General features: G+C 42.8%; 1 protein-coding gene across 3 annotated transcripts in view; it reads right to left on the bottom strand.

The window, feature by feature from the left end:
• MALRD1 (MAM and LDL receptor class A domain containing 1) overlaps positions 1-17,800 on the bottom strand; it is a 696,170-nt gene that overhangs the window by 358,287 nt on the left and 320,083 nt on the right. The window lies entirely within an intron of this gene.

Genomic DNA, 17,800 nt, shown 5'->3' with positions numbered 1-17,800 from the left:
AGTGCCACCTATCTGTGCCCAATGCCCACCAGTGCCCCCCATCAGCGCCGCCTATCAGTGCTCATAAGTGTGCCATATTTGTGCCTCCTCATCAGTGCCACCTAATCAGTGCCCATAAGTGCCACCTCATCAGTGCCCATCAGTGCAGCCTATCAGTGCACATCAGTGCCGGCTCATCAGCACCCATCAGTGAAGGTGAAAAATTACTTATTTACCAAATTTACTGACAGAAACAAAAGCCTCATACACACTATCAGATTTTCTGCTGATTTTTGTCTTCAGATTTACCAAAACCATGTAGTGCAAGGGTCTGCCTGATTGCATACAAATTGAAACGCCTAAGGTTTGAATTCATATTATATGGTTTTGGTAAATCTGAAGGAAAAAAAAAATCAGCAGAAAATCTGATAGTGTGTATGGGGCTTAAGAAAAACTTTTTTATTTTTTCAAAATTTTTGGTCTTTTTTTCTTTTCTTTTTTTAGGAAAAAATAAAAAACCCAGGAGTGACTAAATACCACCAAAGCTCTATTTGTGTGGAGAAAATTATAACAATTTCACATGGTTACAGTGTAGCATGACCGCGCAATTGTCATTCAAACTGTGACAGCGCTGAAAGCTGGAAAAATAGCCTGGGCAGGAAGTGTAAGTGCCCTGTATTGAGGTGGGTAAGCATTTCTCTACAGTTTCCAAACTTATTATAAACTCCTGGAGTGAAAAATCAAATTGGTTATTGTTTATGGTATTAGGCCTGGTTCACACTATTGCTGAAATTGCATCGCATTTGCCCCAAAATGGTGCAGGACCCTTTTTTTTGGTCCGCACTGGGATCAGATCACATGGTTGTTCATACCTGCACCATTTCACAGTTCACACTGCAATCTGCGAACCCGATATTGGGGTGTCATTAACTTTACATTGACACCCCCAGCGGTTCGCAGATTTCAGTGTGAACCACTGTGCTATTCAGGTGCGATGCGGGAACCCACACTGGATTTGCACCAGTGTAAACCAAGCCTAAAGGTTTGAACATGCACTACAGACACAGATTTAGTCATTATATAATGTTTTTAACCACATCAATCTGGGCACTTTCGTCCCCTTCCTTCCCAGACCAATTTTCAGCCTTCAGTCCTCTGTGACAATTGCACGGTCATGCTACGCTGTACCCAAATTAAATTTTTATCATTTTGTTTGCACAAATAGAGCTTTCTTTTAGTGATATTTATTCACGACTCTGTTTTTTATTTTTTGCAATATAATTGAAAAAATGCGGAAATTTGGAGGAAAAAAAACAATATTTTCTTCTTTCTATTTTAAAAGAAATCCAATAAAATCAAATTTTGTCATAAATTTAAGCCAAAATGTATTCTACTACATGTTTTTGGTAAAAAAAAAATTCCGTTAAGTGTATAATAATTGGTTTGTGTGATCAAGGAAAGATGTACGAAAATGATCATGTACAGATGTGCGCAGGTGATCACGGACATATGTGTGCAGATAATCATTGGGACTTGTGATTTTAGTGGGACATATGTGGGAGACAGGTGTTTTTATTATTTGGGGACGTGTTTTGGGGATATGTTTTATTTGGGACATGTGTTTTGGGGACATTGTGTGGTCACACTAGGTTGGTGATCAGTGAGCAAAAAGCTGTAAAAAACAGCTCATATTCACTGATCACCAGCTGGCTGCAGCGATCCGCTCTCCTCTCCTCACCGACAACTTCTGTGTGAGGAGAGGAGAGCCGATTGCCTAGCAACCGGCTCTGTGTTTACATCACATGTGATCAGCAATCACAGAGCCCCCCTGCCGATCGGAGATGTGCCGTGTCCGAGTGACACGAGTGCATCGCGCAATCCCCCTCCTTCTGAGGGATGTTCCTTCAGGAGAGAGCGCCCAACCGGCCGTTTATGTACATTGGCTGCGTGGGAAGTAGTTAAGGTTAACCAAGTTACGTTACAAGAATATTGCTTTTTTGACAGAAGTATAACGAATACACCGCTCCAAAAGCACCCCTGCTCATTGAAATCAATGGGCAGCGCCGCCGCACCACCAGCAAAGCGCCACTGCAGCGGCACTTTGTGGGCGGTTTTAACCTTTTTTTAGTCGCTAGCAGGGGTTAAAAGCGACCCACTAGTGGCTGAAGAGTGCTGTAAAACAACTATTTTTTAGCAACGCTTTACCGCTGACGCCCAGACGCTGGCAGTGTGAATGTGCTCTGACCTTCAGCTCAGACAGCCTCCTATCTACAAATGCCGGGTTCCATCCAGAGGAAGTAGGCTGAGCTCTGTGGAAAGCAGAAGTTCCAAGAGTAAACGTCCCTGCCTCACATTTTTGTTTCATTTTCGTTCATTAACAAAAATTGAATTTTTGAATTTTGTCATAGTTTTAGTCAGTGGACGAAAATGTGGTGTGCTTTTTGTTTGGTTGACAAAATTAACACTGCTCTGTACAGGCAGCATAGTGATGATATCACTGCTACTTTTACAGGCTATATCTGGGCTTGTAAAGACATTTATTTGATTCTCACAAAGGGAATTTATACTCTTTGGGGGTTAGTTACTAAAGGAAAATCCACTTTGCATTGCAAGTGCACTAGAAAGTGCACTTGGAAATAAAGTCGCTGTAGATCCGAGGGGGACATGCAAGGAAAATAAAAAACAGCATTTTAGCTTGCACATGATTGGATGATAAAATCAGCAGAGCTTCCCCTCATTTCAGATCTATCCCTTAGATTTGCAGGACAAAGTGGATTTGCCTTTTGTAAATAACCCCCTTGTGTTTATTGAGAAATATATACGTTTTTGTGCCCAGAGATCAGCTTTAACCAAACCAATATTTAGGGTCACTGGTACCAGGTTGGATTACCGCTAGTGAAAGCATCACCAATAATAATCTGGCTAAGCCTCATCCTAAGAGTTCTAAATCTTACCACGCTTTGATAAACAAACTGTAAAACGTGTTAATTATTTTCTACATGAGGGATTTTATTGGGAACTGGGGGCTGATTTCCACCAGATAGTAAAACGGTGCTGATTCTTAAACAAACTACATTGACCTGTCGATGTGTTTTCCCTGCTGAAGATACTGTAAATTACCGAATGGACAGTTCGTATTGGCAGGCTCATTCTTATTGGCTGAATTCAATATAGACGTGTCAACATACCGGCAGACACCAGATTACCCCAAAATACTAAATGTTCATTACTCATTAGGCAAATAAAAGTGAATTGCTTCAAGTGATCTACAACACTGACAGTTTACTGACTGCAGACATTAATTACAGAGCTCATTGACTGGACGATGTTTACATTTAAAAAAAGGTAAGGAAAGCTTGGATAGTGAATGCTTTTAACAGGGTCCAAATGGAATGTACCCATTAACCTAAATGGCAGTAAATATATTTTAAAGTGTAACTCTAGGCTAATGGCTAGATATTTGGTTGACGTAGATATGTTTACTGCTAGAGCTAACAAAGGATTTCACATTTTGGTGAGCTATTCTACTTCCTTGTTTAGCATTAGTACTTCCTGGGTCAACTTCATGCTTATTGGACAGAAGTAATTATGCTGACCCTGTAATATTTTTTTCCATTAAATAGTTTCTTACTGGGTTTCTCTGCCTCCTTGAAATGTATTAAAGCGGTTGTAAACCGCTGGTTGTTTTTGGTTTTTTCTGACCTGCAAGGTAAAGGTGATGCATACTATCACATTATGTGAAACTTACCTGAATACAAAGCCCCCCAGTGATATAATGTAATTCCTGGAGGCAGCGTCCACCTTCACCCGGTCTTCCTTTCGGGGTCTGCGGACTCCGGCTGTGTGACAGCCACGATGATGTCACTCATGCACATGCACGGGGGAGCCATCATTCACAGCACAGGTATCTGAAGGAACGGTACGGGTGTCTGTTCCTTCAGAGCACATTTGCCAATGACTTCATAATTTTAGTACCTATAGGTAAGCCTTTTTATAGGCTTACCTATAAATACAAATCATGCCTTTGAGTTTACTTCCTTTTTAATGAGCTACCAAGCTTCTCTTTTTCCCCTTAATCTCTATTTGTTTGTAATGTGCAGTGCATGTTAGTTGCAGTCATGTGCACTGCTTTATGCACACTACACATCCTACAGTCCATCTCAGGAGTGAGTAAGAGAGGGTGGCTACATTCCTAAATACAGTAGGACTATGGAGAATGAACGTAGCCACCCCGCAACAGGAAGTCAGGTCACAGCAGCAAGAGAAAAATGAATTTGTATATTTGAAGGAGGCTGAAAGCAATGGATTGGACTTTTTATGTTAAAGTATAACTAAATGTAGCTCTGACCCCCCCAAGGAGCCGCTGGTTCCCCACTCCTGTACAGCCAGGCAACAAGTATTCTCCAAACTTTCTCCAGACACAAGGAACAGTCTTTGAGCTTTTTTTTAATGTTTTATTAGGGAGAATAGGAGTTATGGGATGCCCAACTTGATAGCAAGAAAACCAGGGGCAACTTTTTCCCTATATGCACGTTCCAGTACTGTCTTTCTTCCTGAACACTGACAGTTTCTGATAAAAGCAAAAGCCCCTTAAAGACTAGGAAATCTCAGTCCCCTTGGAAAGTAGCACACAAATGTCATAGGTTGCATACAGGAGTGACTCCAACTTAACTGTAGACACTGATCCCAGTTCTTCTGAATGCTGGAACTACCAGCCCACCTGGTTACTTCTTCATTAACCTACCTAGCTGCTACTGAAGATTTCCCAGGCCAAGTTAAAGGAAATATTTAAGCCCAACGCTGTCTTTCAGAAAGGCCTGTTACATGTGACAGTCTTTTCTTTTACAAATTCCTGACCATGCTTATGTATTTACACTGTCCTCCTTGCTCTTGCTGCTTTCTAGGCAAGATTCCTTTCAAACTGTGGTGACTACCAGAATCCTCCCAGGCCAGCCTGAGCCCCAGCCTGAGGCAGAGACCCCCGACAGGGGTTCTCTTCAAGGGTGACCGACTCAAGGGTCTCCTCAGCACTCCATCTTCCACCTAACTCCGGACCAACATGACTTATCAATATTTAAGGGCTGGCTCAGACACCATGCCAGCCCACTACCTGGGGACTGGCTGAGCTCCCTTAAATATGAAGATCAACCATCCTGGCCTCCATTCTCCAGTTTCCAAAAAGTTATCCAACCTTCTAAAACCATGGGGAGGCACCAGAGTCCTGCCTATATGAGTCTTTCAGTCCTCAACTGCAGTAAACGTTTGACCCAGAAGACTCATTTTACCATGAGCCAAAATATATATTAGCCTGCACTGCCAATAATAGCACACTTGAGCGTGCTACATAAGGACAAATCTTTGTTTCCATTTTGGATAGAGTGGAGAGTGATTAGAACGCTTGTCAGCTTTTATTGCTGTCTGTGCCCCCATAAAGAAATGCACCCTCTCTATTTGTCCTGTTTACTGTTATGAAAAGTGAAAGTAAAAGAAAATCCTACATTTTGGGTTGTCCTCAGAAACGTACTAGAGGAGAAATCTCACGCTGTCAGTTTGAGGAAAGGCATGCCAATAACTGGCTTCTGTTTACATTCATGATCAGCTTTGATTGAACACAGCTGATTACTTGATAAAGAGCCGCTGATTGGCTCTTTACCTCAATCTGTGATCAGCAATGTCCTACAGACACTGTGATCACAGAGAGTACTGCCCTGCCCGCACTCTGCAGTAGGCATTATCACGGGAGGTTGTCATATGATGGCCTCGCAGTACTATCTGGCTGTGCTGTAGCTGTCATTCTGCAGGACTGCCTGAAGAAGGGGTATGCATGCTCCGAAGGCGCACCTGACAGCTCTTCGTACCCCCACCCACTGACATCACAGCTGACAAGCATTCAGTTCTGGAAACTACCAGAGCAGACAAGCCTCCACCAGCGCCCAAACCCGCCAGCTACCAGGATCGGGATCATACAGAGGGGCTAACCCATGTGACAAGCCTTTACACATTTTACTTCTTGTGAGTTGCCAATTTTTAATTGCATTAAATGCTGAACTTTACTAATCATACTACACTCAGATAAGCGCTGCTGTGTCTCTCGGCTTTAAAGGGTTAGTTCACCTTTACAGAAAAAACTATAAAGGTGTCCTAACACCACACACCCACCCCACCCCGGGTCCCCGCTGTATCATCACTGTAACCGGCATTGACCAATCAGAATCCATCTAGTCCGTGCCAGAAGTGATGACGAAAAAGAGGGAGAAGAGCCAGGATTTCAAATCCCTAGACCACTTGAGTGACTGTTTGCAACCCCAGGGGTAAGTACAGTTGGAGTGGGGAGGGTGTCTGGTGTTCATTCACCTTTTAACCACTTGCCGACCTCGCTATGGCCAAATCACAGCTACAGCGTGGCTGGCTAGTACTGGGAGGCCGTCTAATGATAGCCTCCCGTGATCGTGCCCACTGCCTGCCCACTGCAGGGTTCGGATAGCGTGCTCTATGATCACAGTGTCTGGAGGACACTGCTGATCACAGATTGAGGCAAAGAGCCAATCGGCAGCTCTTTACTACATGCTGTGTTCAATCACAGGTGATCATGGATGCAAACAGAAGCCGGTTATCGGCACTCCTTTCCTCATGCTGACAGCGTGAGAAGAGGAAAAGAGAGCCCATAACCACCTTTTCTAAAAGGGACATATACGCTGATAATCAGGGCACTGATTATCAGCGCAGTCCCAACAGTGCGCACCAGTGCTGCCAATCTATGCAAATTCGTACGAATTTCTCAAAATTCGTACGTTCGGATCCGAAATACGAATTGCCGTGCGTCCGAATTCTGTACGGAATACTAACTTTTGTTTACGAATTCCGGATCTCAGTCATTATGCTTATTATGACTTGCAGAAGACTTCTGTGATAGAAGTCAATGTAAATTGCCTGAAGACATCAGTGAAGGACTTTCATCCTCTCTGGGCAGGCTGCCAAGAAAAGAACAAAATGATACAATGTTTCTTGTTCAATGGGCTGAACTCCGTGTGTAGAAGTTCTCAGTTTAACCATTTAAAGACTAAATCTTTTCTGACACTTGTTGCTTACAAGTAAAAATCCAGTATTTTCTGCTAGAAAATCCCTCAGAAGCCCCAAAAATGATATATATTTTTTTAGCAGAGACCCTAGGGAATAAAATAGCGGTTGTTGCAATATTTTATGTGACGCGGTATTTGCGCAGAGGTCTTTCAAACGCAAGTTAGCCCTTTATCACGGTGCAGGTGTCATTGCTGTATGTCACGCTGCTAATGTCACTGCTCCCTAGAGGTCCACCGAAAAAAAAAGGGCTAACTTGCATTTGAAAGACCGCTGCGCAAATACCGCGTCACATAAAATATTGCAACAACCGCTATTTTATTCCCTAGGGTCTCTGCTAAAAAATATATATAATTTTTGGGGCTTCTGAGTGATTTTCTAGCAGAAAATACTGGATTTTTACTTGTAAGCAACAAGTATCAGAAAAGATTTAGTCTTTAAATGAATAAAGTTCAGCCCATTGAAGAAGAAACATTGTATCATTTTGTTCTTTTCTTGGCAGCCTGCCCAGAGAGGATGAAAATCCTTCACTGATGTCTTCAGGCAATTTACATTGACTTCTATCACAGAAGTCTTCTGCAAGTCATAAAAAGCATAATGAGCAATGTTTTTGCCTTTAAATTCATCGTAAAGAACGTTCGTACACGTTAACGACAATTCGTATTTCGTACGAAACAGAACGGAATTTCGGACACGAAATACGAAGTACGAATTAATTTTATTACGAATCGAAACGGAACAGAATGAAACAAATTTATTGACGGCGCCCATGTCTATTAGCGATAAAAATTTTGACTGGTTACAGTGTTGCATGACCTTGCAATTGTCATTCAAAGTGTGACAGCGGTGAAAGCTGGAAATTGGCCTGGGCAGGAAGGGGGTGAAAGTGCCCGGTGGGCAAGTAGTTAATCTTTTCTGTAAAGGTAATTGAATCCTTTAAAATAAATATATAACTAGAAGAAGAAAATGTAGATATATTATACTCATAATCAATGTAGGAACTGGCCAGATATTTAACAAAAGCTTAGTCAAGACGTTACTATTTCAGAATCCAATACTGCAAGCTGCTGAACATACTTTGTGTGCATAACATACCACTCAAAACAGCAAACAAAATACTGAGCAAGCATAGTGTGCCAAATCAATACTACTTTTTACATCTTACTGACCAGCGTATACAGCTTTAGGTCTAAAGAAACAACTTCCCACAGCACAATACAGCACATCATACTGAAAAGAAATACAATAATACTCTTGGCATAATTTAGCGGCATGCACCAAATAAAACAGTGTGCTTAGAAACATATCCAACAAAATATCCATTCACTAAGGAATATCGAAGGCAACAGCTTCAGCAGAAATAAACCACATACCTGTTAATGTATTGATTTTTTAGATATTTTGTATGTAAAAGTTCATAAACATTTATCACATAAGATTTAGCTACTTAAAAGAAAAGTATGAGAATTTTAAAAAATAAACATTTATACTCACCTAGGTGGATGCCGCATCAGTCCAATGCTGCAGCAATCCCCCACTGCCTCTAAGATTGAGAACTGAGCGATGAAAGAGCGCTGATCGCTCTGTTCTTGGCCTTCATTGAGCGGATAGACTGTCAATCACTGCTCTCCACCCTTCCCCTCCAGCACCAACTGGATCGCCAGGCTGTGAAGGGGGCAGAAGTGGCTGAATTGGGCTCTCAGTGGCTCATTGAGAGGCTGAACCAGCTGCCAGTCCAGGCATGTCCCCCTCCTCTACACAGTCTGATAGGAAATCATGCACAGCTAAGGCTGTCAATCACCTGCTTTGTGCTGTATGGGGGGGGGTATCAGGATTGTCTGGTGCCAGCATATACTGTCAATATTGACTCTTGCAGATATAAAAAAAAAAAAAATGAGGGAGGAGATAGAAATCACACTCTTTGCTTTCAATAGAGGCAAAACCACACTACAGAAGAGAATTCTTTGTTCATGTTTCATTTCAGAGGTTTACAACCACTTTAAAGTATATTTAACCACTACAGATCCATGCTGTAGCCGAATGACAGCTACAGAGTGGTCCTGCTTTGCCGGGACGGTGTCTATTGATGTCGTCCTGTGCCCGAGCAGCCTGCCCGCCCCCTGCAGGGCACGCGCGGCACACTCTGTGATCAGCGAGTCTACAGACTCGCTGGATCACAGATCGGAGTAAAGGGTCGATCCCGACCACTTACCATGTGATCAGCTGTCAGCCAATGACAGCTGATCACGTGATGTAAACAGAGCTGGTAATCGGCTATTTTTTCTCCTCTCGCTAACAGCGTGAGGAGAAAAAAAAAGCCGATCACCGGCAGCTGTGATCGGGACATCAGTCCTGATCACGGCGAGCTGCTAAAGATCTTTAGTGCCCACCTGTGCCCCCTGCCAGTGCCACCTAGCAGTAGGCAACAGTGCCACCTTATCTGTGCCCATCAGTACCGCCTTATCTGTGCCTATCAGTGCCCCCTTAACTGTGCCTATCAGTGCACATCAGTGCAGCCTATCAGTGCCCACCAGTGCAGCCTCATCAGCACATATCAATGAAAGAGAAAAATTACCTGTTTGTAAAGTTTTAAACAAACTATGAAACATGATTTTTTTTTCAAAATTTTCCCTTTTTTTTTTTTTGTTTAGCAAAAAATAAAAATCCCAGCTGGGATTAAATACCACCAAAAGAAAGCTCTATTTGTGGGGAAAAAATGATACAAATTTCATTTGGGTACAGTGTTGTATGACCGCAAAATTGTCATTCAAAGTGTGACAGCGCTGAAAGCTGAAAATTGGTCTGGGCAGGAGGGGGGTTTAAGTGCCCAATTAAGCAAGTGGTTAAAACCAAAACCTTTTTTTTTCTGCCATCTCTGACCCATTGGGGAAATTTCTTCACGTCCTGCCCCATAGACACAACAGAAAGTAGGAGGAGATTTATCAAAAGTTAAATAGATAAGTAAATCATTGTAATGTCCTCGACCAAATATGATCATGTCCACATTTGGTCAATGATATCACCCGGGAAACCCAGCCCCTTTTTTTACATTCTACGCCAGGAACTGGGAAATGTCATTAACAAAGTTCAGCCATTGGCAGCAGATCGTGCTGGCATATGGGGTTTTATTTGGTGGGTCGGAGGGTATCGTTCATCGTGATTGATGTAGATCTGCATCACTGAATGATGCGTTTGACAATATACAATGTGGGACATTTTTTCTTTTAAATAAAGGACTTGTGAAAACGTGTGTACCTATTTACATGCTCTTTGTACCCCTTACTCATTCATGCAGAGTGGGGTTGGCCAGCAGACTCCCACAACCACTGAGCTATGGTTGTGGGGAAGAGGCCTCTGGGACAAGGTGCTTTGCCAGGAAAGTCTCCCCTATCAAGGTATCTGCCCCACGTTAAAAGCATGTGGTCTGGTATGGCTGTTGGGGGGGGGGGGTGGGGTGGGTGCATGCTATATGCTTGGATAAGGGTATGAAATTCGGATAGGGCAACGCATTATTATTTTTTGCCTCTTTGGCATGGGGTTCCCCTTTGCATCCATATCAGGCCCTTATCAAGGATAATAATGTATTATCAGGAGGGACCCCAAACTATTTTTTGGGTCCCCAATTAACATCTATACCAGACCCTCATCTACATTAAGATGAAGGGAATCCCCAGCCATTTGTTTACAAACAGAAAGAAGAAGCTGGGAGTTGTCATTTAACAGTATTCGCTGTTCTTTGTAACTCAGTTTTGCTGTAGTAGATTGTATATATTGCACAGATGTATAACTTCATAGGCAGATTTAGAACACCCCTGAGGCATGTTATTTAACCGCTTCCCGACCGCCTCATGCAAATACACTGCATCAGAAGGGCACGTACAGGCAGATTAACGTACTTAATGCATAAAACTATGCCCTATTTTGTAGAAGCTATAACTTTTGTGTAAACCAATAAATAAACACTTATTGCGATTTTTTTTTACCAAAAATATGTAGAAGAATACGTATTGGACTAAACTGAGGAAAAAAAAACATTTTTTATATATTTTTGGGGGATATTTAATATAGCAAAAAGTAAAAAATAATGCATTTTTTTTTCAAAATTGTTGCTATTTTTTTTGTTTATAGCGCAAAAAAAAAAAAACGCAGAGGTGATCAAATACCACCAAAAGAAAGCCCTATTTGTGGGAAAAAGGACATCAATTTTGTTTGGGAGCCACATCGCACGACAGCGCAATCGTCAGTTAAAGTGACGCAGTGCTGAATCTCAAAAAGTGCTCTGGTCTTTGGCCAGCCAAATAGTGCGGGGTTTAAGTGGTTAAAGGAATTTGGCAATTTTAATATTGACCTTAAAGCATTAATATAACTGCTGCTCCCCACTACACAAAATTTTAAAACAATTTATTTGATTTGGTACATATTCTTCATGGCAGCGTCCAGTCTCCCATGCTATTTGTTATTTGGGCGATTCACCAGACCACACATGTAAATTGCCATCATACCTCAGTAATACATAGAATAAACCTCAAAAGGTGGGATTTTATGGGCAATAAAAACCAAAATATGTATATATATATATATATATATATATATATATATAAAACTTTACATATAGAAAATGTAATTTATTGTAGAAAAATTGTATTAAAAAGGTTTCATATTAATGGTACAAAACATCAAAACATGGTAAGAATAGTACTGTTAACATTGCACATTGTATAAAATTTATTTGCAAACATTGCACATTTGGCTGTTTTAGACCATGAAGTGGTGTCACGTCACATTTGGCTACCCATCACATTTTGCTGCCCGCTGGAGTGTGCATGCGCGACACTGCTATATGCGTTCCAGCACTGTTGTAAGACCACTTTGCCACAGGGCCCCTTGTGGGCTTGCTTCGGTCGCCACGATTCGGGCATGGCCTCGCTTTGCTCAGCATAATTGTAATCTAACTCTATGTCCACTTGGATGGTGGGCCTTGAACCTGGACTCAGGAGTGTGGGCACAAAATTCTACACAAGCGCAGATCGCCACAGTGTTGGAACGTATATGGCGGCATCGCGCATGCGCAGTCCAGCGGTTAGCCAGATGTGATGGGTCGCCATATGTGACGAAACACGGCAATCCTAATCTACTAGCTGTAGAATGGGATCGGCAAGTAGATTGGGATTGCCACTTCGTGGTCTAAAACAGCCAAACGTGCAATGTTTGCAAATTTCATTTATACAAAGTGCAAAAGTACCATTCTTACGATGTTTTGTACCATTAATATGAGACCTTTTTAATAAAATTTTTCTACAATCAATTACATATTCTATATGTGAAGTTTTATATATATATATATATATATATATATATATATATATATATATATATATATATATATATATATATATATATATATATATACATTTTTTTGGGCTTTTATTGCCTATAAAATCACACCCTTTGAGGTTTATTCTATCCATGCTATTTGTTAGCCCCTGTACACACGGTCGGAGATTTCCACAACCAAATCCGTCGGATTCTGCCCGTCGGATTTTGTCAGTCGGATCTTGTCCGAAACTGTTGCATACACACGGTCGGACAAAGTTGGTGAAAAATCCGATCTTTCAGAACCTGATGACGTAATTTCGTTACGATGGGACTACATTCAGGCTAGTAGCCAATAGCTTTGGTGTAGGAATTTGATTTGAGCATGCGTGGCACTTGGTCCGATCAAAATGCTCTACACATGATGGGATTAGGTCCAACCGGCCCAGTTGGTCGGGAAATATTTCCAACATGTTGGAAAATTGGGTCCGACGGAGATTCGGACGGAATCAGTACGATGCATACCACACACAGTCAGATTATACGACGACACGGTCCGATAGGACACATTCCGACGGATTCTCCGACCGTGTGTACAAGGCTTTAGACAATCCCTTGCCTATTAGTCTAGAAAACGGACATTACTGTTGTTTTAACCCAGGCAATAGACTCAGCACTACTTGCCAGTGCAAAAAACATGAGCTGACAGAGACTAATATTAATTAAGTTAGCCTTGTTTTCTCTACCTCCTGTGCGTCTAGTTGGATCCAAGCTATGGCCGTCTGTACACAGTATTACTTATTTTAAATTATAGCAATATTTTAATCTCCAAGGGAAATTTACTGAACGAAAAAAGGAACATAAAAAAAGTTGCAGTAAACAAGAACAAAATGACTTTGCAGTCAAATATGAAGGCATATTTCTATACATATATATTGATGAACTGAGCAATAGAGCTGCTTTAGAAAATCTTTTCAAACGGTAATGTAGGAAGAGAAAAAAAAAACACTAAGGCGAGAAAATCAGGTTTATAATAAAATGCATCTATTGAGGCAATTTCAGAAAAATAGCTGGAAAAAAATTCATTTTGATCTTAAGCATCTTTTCTTGAACAAGGGAAGAACACTCAGTGTTTTTATCCTTTGTGCTGTATTGTAATTTAGGAGAGTGACAAAAGGAAGAGATAAAGCATATTTTAACGTACACATTATAATAATATATCAAATTTGTCTAGTTTTGTATCTGGCACAGTTTACCGTATCAAAAGCTGTACTGTGAAAGCCGGTAAAGCAAACTGAAGGTTTTTTTTTTATGTATTTATCCAGAGCTTCATATGAATATTCTATAGCGATGACCAAAAGTCAGACAAGCAATAGTTTAAAGTGAACTTGTGCTTTTTTGTTGCACATGGAAAAGTAATATGGTCACTGAACCTTTCCATCCCCAGCAGCATATACTTACCTCTCCTTCCATCCATCACAACTGCAATCAGCTTCTGGGAATCTCAAAGAGATGAAGCCTACATAAGCCTCCCTGCCTGCCCCATGTGACAGCTGGGCCAATCACAAAGCACCTGTGCCTTCATGTGGAAAGAAGGAGAGAATGCAAAGTGTTCTTTTCAGAAACCATGAATCAGACCGAGACAGAAGTACAATTAATCACACTTGTTTAATAATAATAAAAAGGTAAACAGAGTAAGCGTAGTCAATACAAAGCCAGAGTTCAGTAACCAGATCGGGTTGTCAGCCAATGCCAATGTCAGAGAGCCAGAGATCAACGTAGTAGTACAACAAGCAGGATCAGGAGCCAGAAGGGACATCAGCCGAGCAAGTCTTCAACAGGAACGCAGGAGAAAAGTCTCTGAGATGTGACCAAAGGCGAAGGCAGAGATGAAGTGAGCTGGACTGCTTTAAGTAGGCAGGACTGACGATCAGATCATCAACAGCTGAGTCACTGTTGGGAGAAAGTTGCTGGCAACTAGCCGACAGCTGAGTGGCCAGCTCAGAGAAGGAAAGGCTGAGCCCAGCCCTGACAGTACCCCCTCCTCAATGACCCCTCCCCCTCAGAGGACCACCGGGCTTGAGAGGAAAACATCTATGGAAATCACGGAGGAGAACAGGGGCATGTACGTCCGAGAATGAGACCCAAGACCCCTTGCAATGCACCAGGTACTGTATGTGCCTGCGGAACCTACAGGAGTCAACAATGGATTGAACTTCATACTCCTCATGGTTCTCAACCTGTATAGGGTGAGGATGTGGCACCGAGGTGGATAAATGATCTGGTATTAAATGCAGTTTTCCACTCGTCACCCTCATTATGCCCCATACACACTTCAGATTTTCTGCTGCTTTTTTCCTTCAGGTTTACCGAAACCATGCAGTGCAAGGGCCTGCCTGATTGCATACAAATTGAAACTCCTAAGGTTTGGCCTCATATTATATGGTTTTGGTTAATCTGAAGGAAAAACTCAGCAGAAAAACTGATAGTATGTATGGGGATTTAATCCTGATGAGATTGTATGTCCCTCTCAAATCAAGTTTGGTAAAAACCGTTGCTCCCTTGAGGCAGTCAAATAACTCTGTAATCAACGGAATGGGATAGGCATTCTTAATCGTGAAACGATTGATACCCCTATAATCGATACAAGGTCTCAGTTCACCACTCTTCTTCTTCACAAAAAAGGAACCAGCACCAGCAGGAGACAAGGATTTGCAGATGAAACCACAAGAACGTGCGTCTGCAACATACTCCTCCATGGCCTTATCCTCCAAGACCGACAAAGGGTAAACCCGGCCACGAGGGGGTATGGCACCAGGTTGAAGGTCAATTGCACAATCATACGACCGGTGTGGAGCCAAAGTACAGACTTGGCCTTTGTCAAAGACATCGCTAAAATCGCAGTACTCCTCTGGCAGGGAAGAGAGTGAAGAGGTGCATAGGACCTTGGCCACCTTCTGGAAGCATCTCCCGTGCTGATATACTCACTGTTTCTCCTTTCTTGCTCTGCTTCCTCTCCAGTTAGGGCCCCCCAACTGCTTCCTGTGGTGAGATCCTTCCAGGCCAGCCTCCCGAGCTTCAGCCTGAGATAAAGCCCCTCCCCAGCAAGTGTCCCTCAAGGGCCACCAGCAGCCTCTCCTCAACACTGCTTCTCCATCTTCCACCCGACTCCTCTGCTGGCATTTCATATGTCTTTTTAAGGGCTCCTTAGTTCCTTGCCAGGCTCCCTAACTGGGGTTTGGCTAAGGACCCCTAAATATTTAAGGTGACCCCTCCTAGCTTCCACCCACTATCTTCTAGAATGTTCTACAACATTCTAGAAACAGGGGGAGGCACCAGAGAGCTGCCAGGATGAGTCATCCAGCCCTGCCCACCAATAATCCTGACCCACATTTAGTGATTTGGGTTAATCCCTGGGCCAGACTATAGTTTGCCTACTCTCACTTCTAGTAGCACACACTAGAGCAGGAATCTCCAAACAACGGCCCTCCAGCTGTTAAAGAACTACACGTCCCATGAGGCATTGTAAAAGTCTTGACATTCGAGGGCATGGTTTGCGTGCACTGTGAATGGCCGTCTGATACAGGAGCTCCGAAGCATCAAGGGGGAACAAAGTGCCCGAGACCTGAGCACAACGGCCAAACAGCCATAGATCATGGGCTACACACCACCCTACCTCCCGAGAATATCCAGGAAGAGCAAGGAGGAGAGGCACCCGCAAAAACGTATGGAGTTCTTTCTCCAGCCCTCATGTGGTGACGGCAAAGATGTCGCCAGCTCCTCTGCCCCCGTCACTACAGGCAGAAGCTTCCGGGTCACTACACTGACTGCCCGGATGAGCAGACACCTGCTGAGGTGACTCCTGGGGCTACATCGTCCCACCATACCCTTTAGCAAGCCCTCCTTGTGCCAGTCCTGCTAAAGCAAGGATGAGACTGGACTGTACCGCGACTAGCGGCCTGGTGAGCCAGGGGGAACCCCCTTCATCCCACCCAACACTTTGTGTGCTTCCATATCTATCAACCTGTCATGGATACACTACTGAAGGACATACTAATATACCCGCAGCAATCTTTACATGCTGACTTCACTTCTTTCACCCATACATTTTCTATAGAGAGCTCTTGCCTAGGGGAACAAATAAACTCAGTGGAAAATGCAGTTAGTGATATCCCTACCACAGTTAATGATCAAGATGATGCTAATGAAGTATTGGTGGTATTGGTATTGAGGAAAGACAATGGCTGCATACAAAAAATAGCAGATCTGGAGGATCGCTCCAGATGCAACAATTTATAGCTAAGGGGGTGCCTGAAATAGTGCAATCCTCGGAGCTAACACAATACGCCACAGACTTGTTTTGCACCCTGCTCCCTGACCTTCAGCCTATTGATCTATCCATTAACTGCATCCACCATATCTTAAAGCCTCTGTTCCTTACGGAGACGGTCCTGAGGGACAGGCTCATGAGAGTGAACTTTTACTCGACTAAAGACCAAATCCTAAAGAGGTCCAGCTAATTGGGGAAACTACCAGACCCCTACAAATAAATCCAAATATTTGCGGACCTATCCAAGTTCACTATGGGCCTTAGGCGCCAACTCAATACCATAACCAAGGCCCTATGTTATCATAACATTGGGTACAAATGGGGCCAACCGACCAAATTGTCTGTCGACAGGAATGGAAGATTGTTCGCTATCACCTTGCTTGAGTCCGACCTTGCCCTACTCAACGAATGGGGAATAATTCCTGACCCCCATCCTCCCTCAAGCTCCCAGAAGGTCCAGGGCCCAGTCCCTCTCTTCTGGCACAAAGCAAATTGCTACTTCTGACCCAAATTTTAAAGACTCACTCATCTCCTATAAAAGTAGCAACATCCCTCCCCCTCTGGATGCTTTGTGGATGCAGTGCTAAACCTGCTTGAACTCTATCCCCACAACCTTAGCTTCTCAGTTTTTCTATTGTTTATTTGTTTTGCACTTTGTTCACCTGCTCCCTTTGTTCATAGTCTGTGCTTCACCACAAAGTCTCGTGTAGTTTCACATCCCAGACAATAAATGATCCATCTTGCAATCTTTCAGAGTTCCGTCCTCCCGATGTCAATGACCGTCTGCTAACTGTGAGTACCTCTGCCACACAGCATACCCACACTACACAATGGGTATTAAGATAGCATCTATAAATACCAAAGGCCTTAATCATCTGACCAAAAGAGCCTCTCTCAGTCAAACTGCCCTGAAACTAGGCTGCGACATAGTCTGTGCCCAAGAGACACATTAAAAAAATTCTGCAACTCCCTTACTCCAACACAAACTTTTCCTCCACATATTCTTGGTCTGTAGCTCAGAAAGATCTGTAGCTGTAGATCATACAGCTCTGATTGCTGTCAAGAACTCAGTAGACTTCCAACTACTGGAACTTATTACCG

Source organism: Lithobates pipiens, unplaced genomic scaffold, assembly GCF_037356315.1.
Source record: "Lithobates pipiens isolate NorthernLeopardFrog02 unplaced genomic scaffold, aLitPip1_a1.2 Scaffold_19, whole genome shotgun sequence".
NCBI lineage: Eukaryota > Metazoa > Chordata > Amphibia > Anura > Ranidae > Lithobates > Lithobates pipiens.
This window is presented reverse-complemented; position numbering and strand designations above follow the sequence as displayed.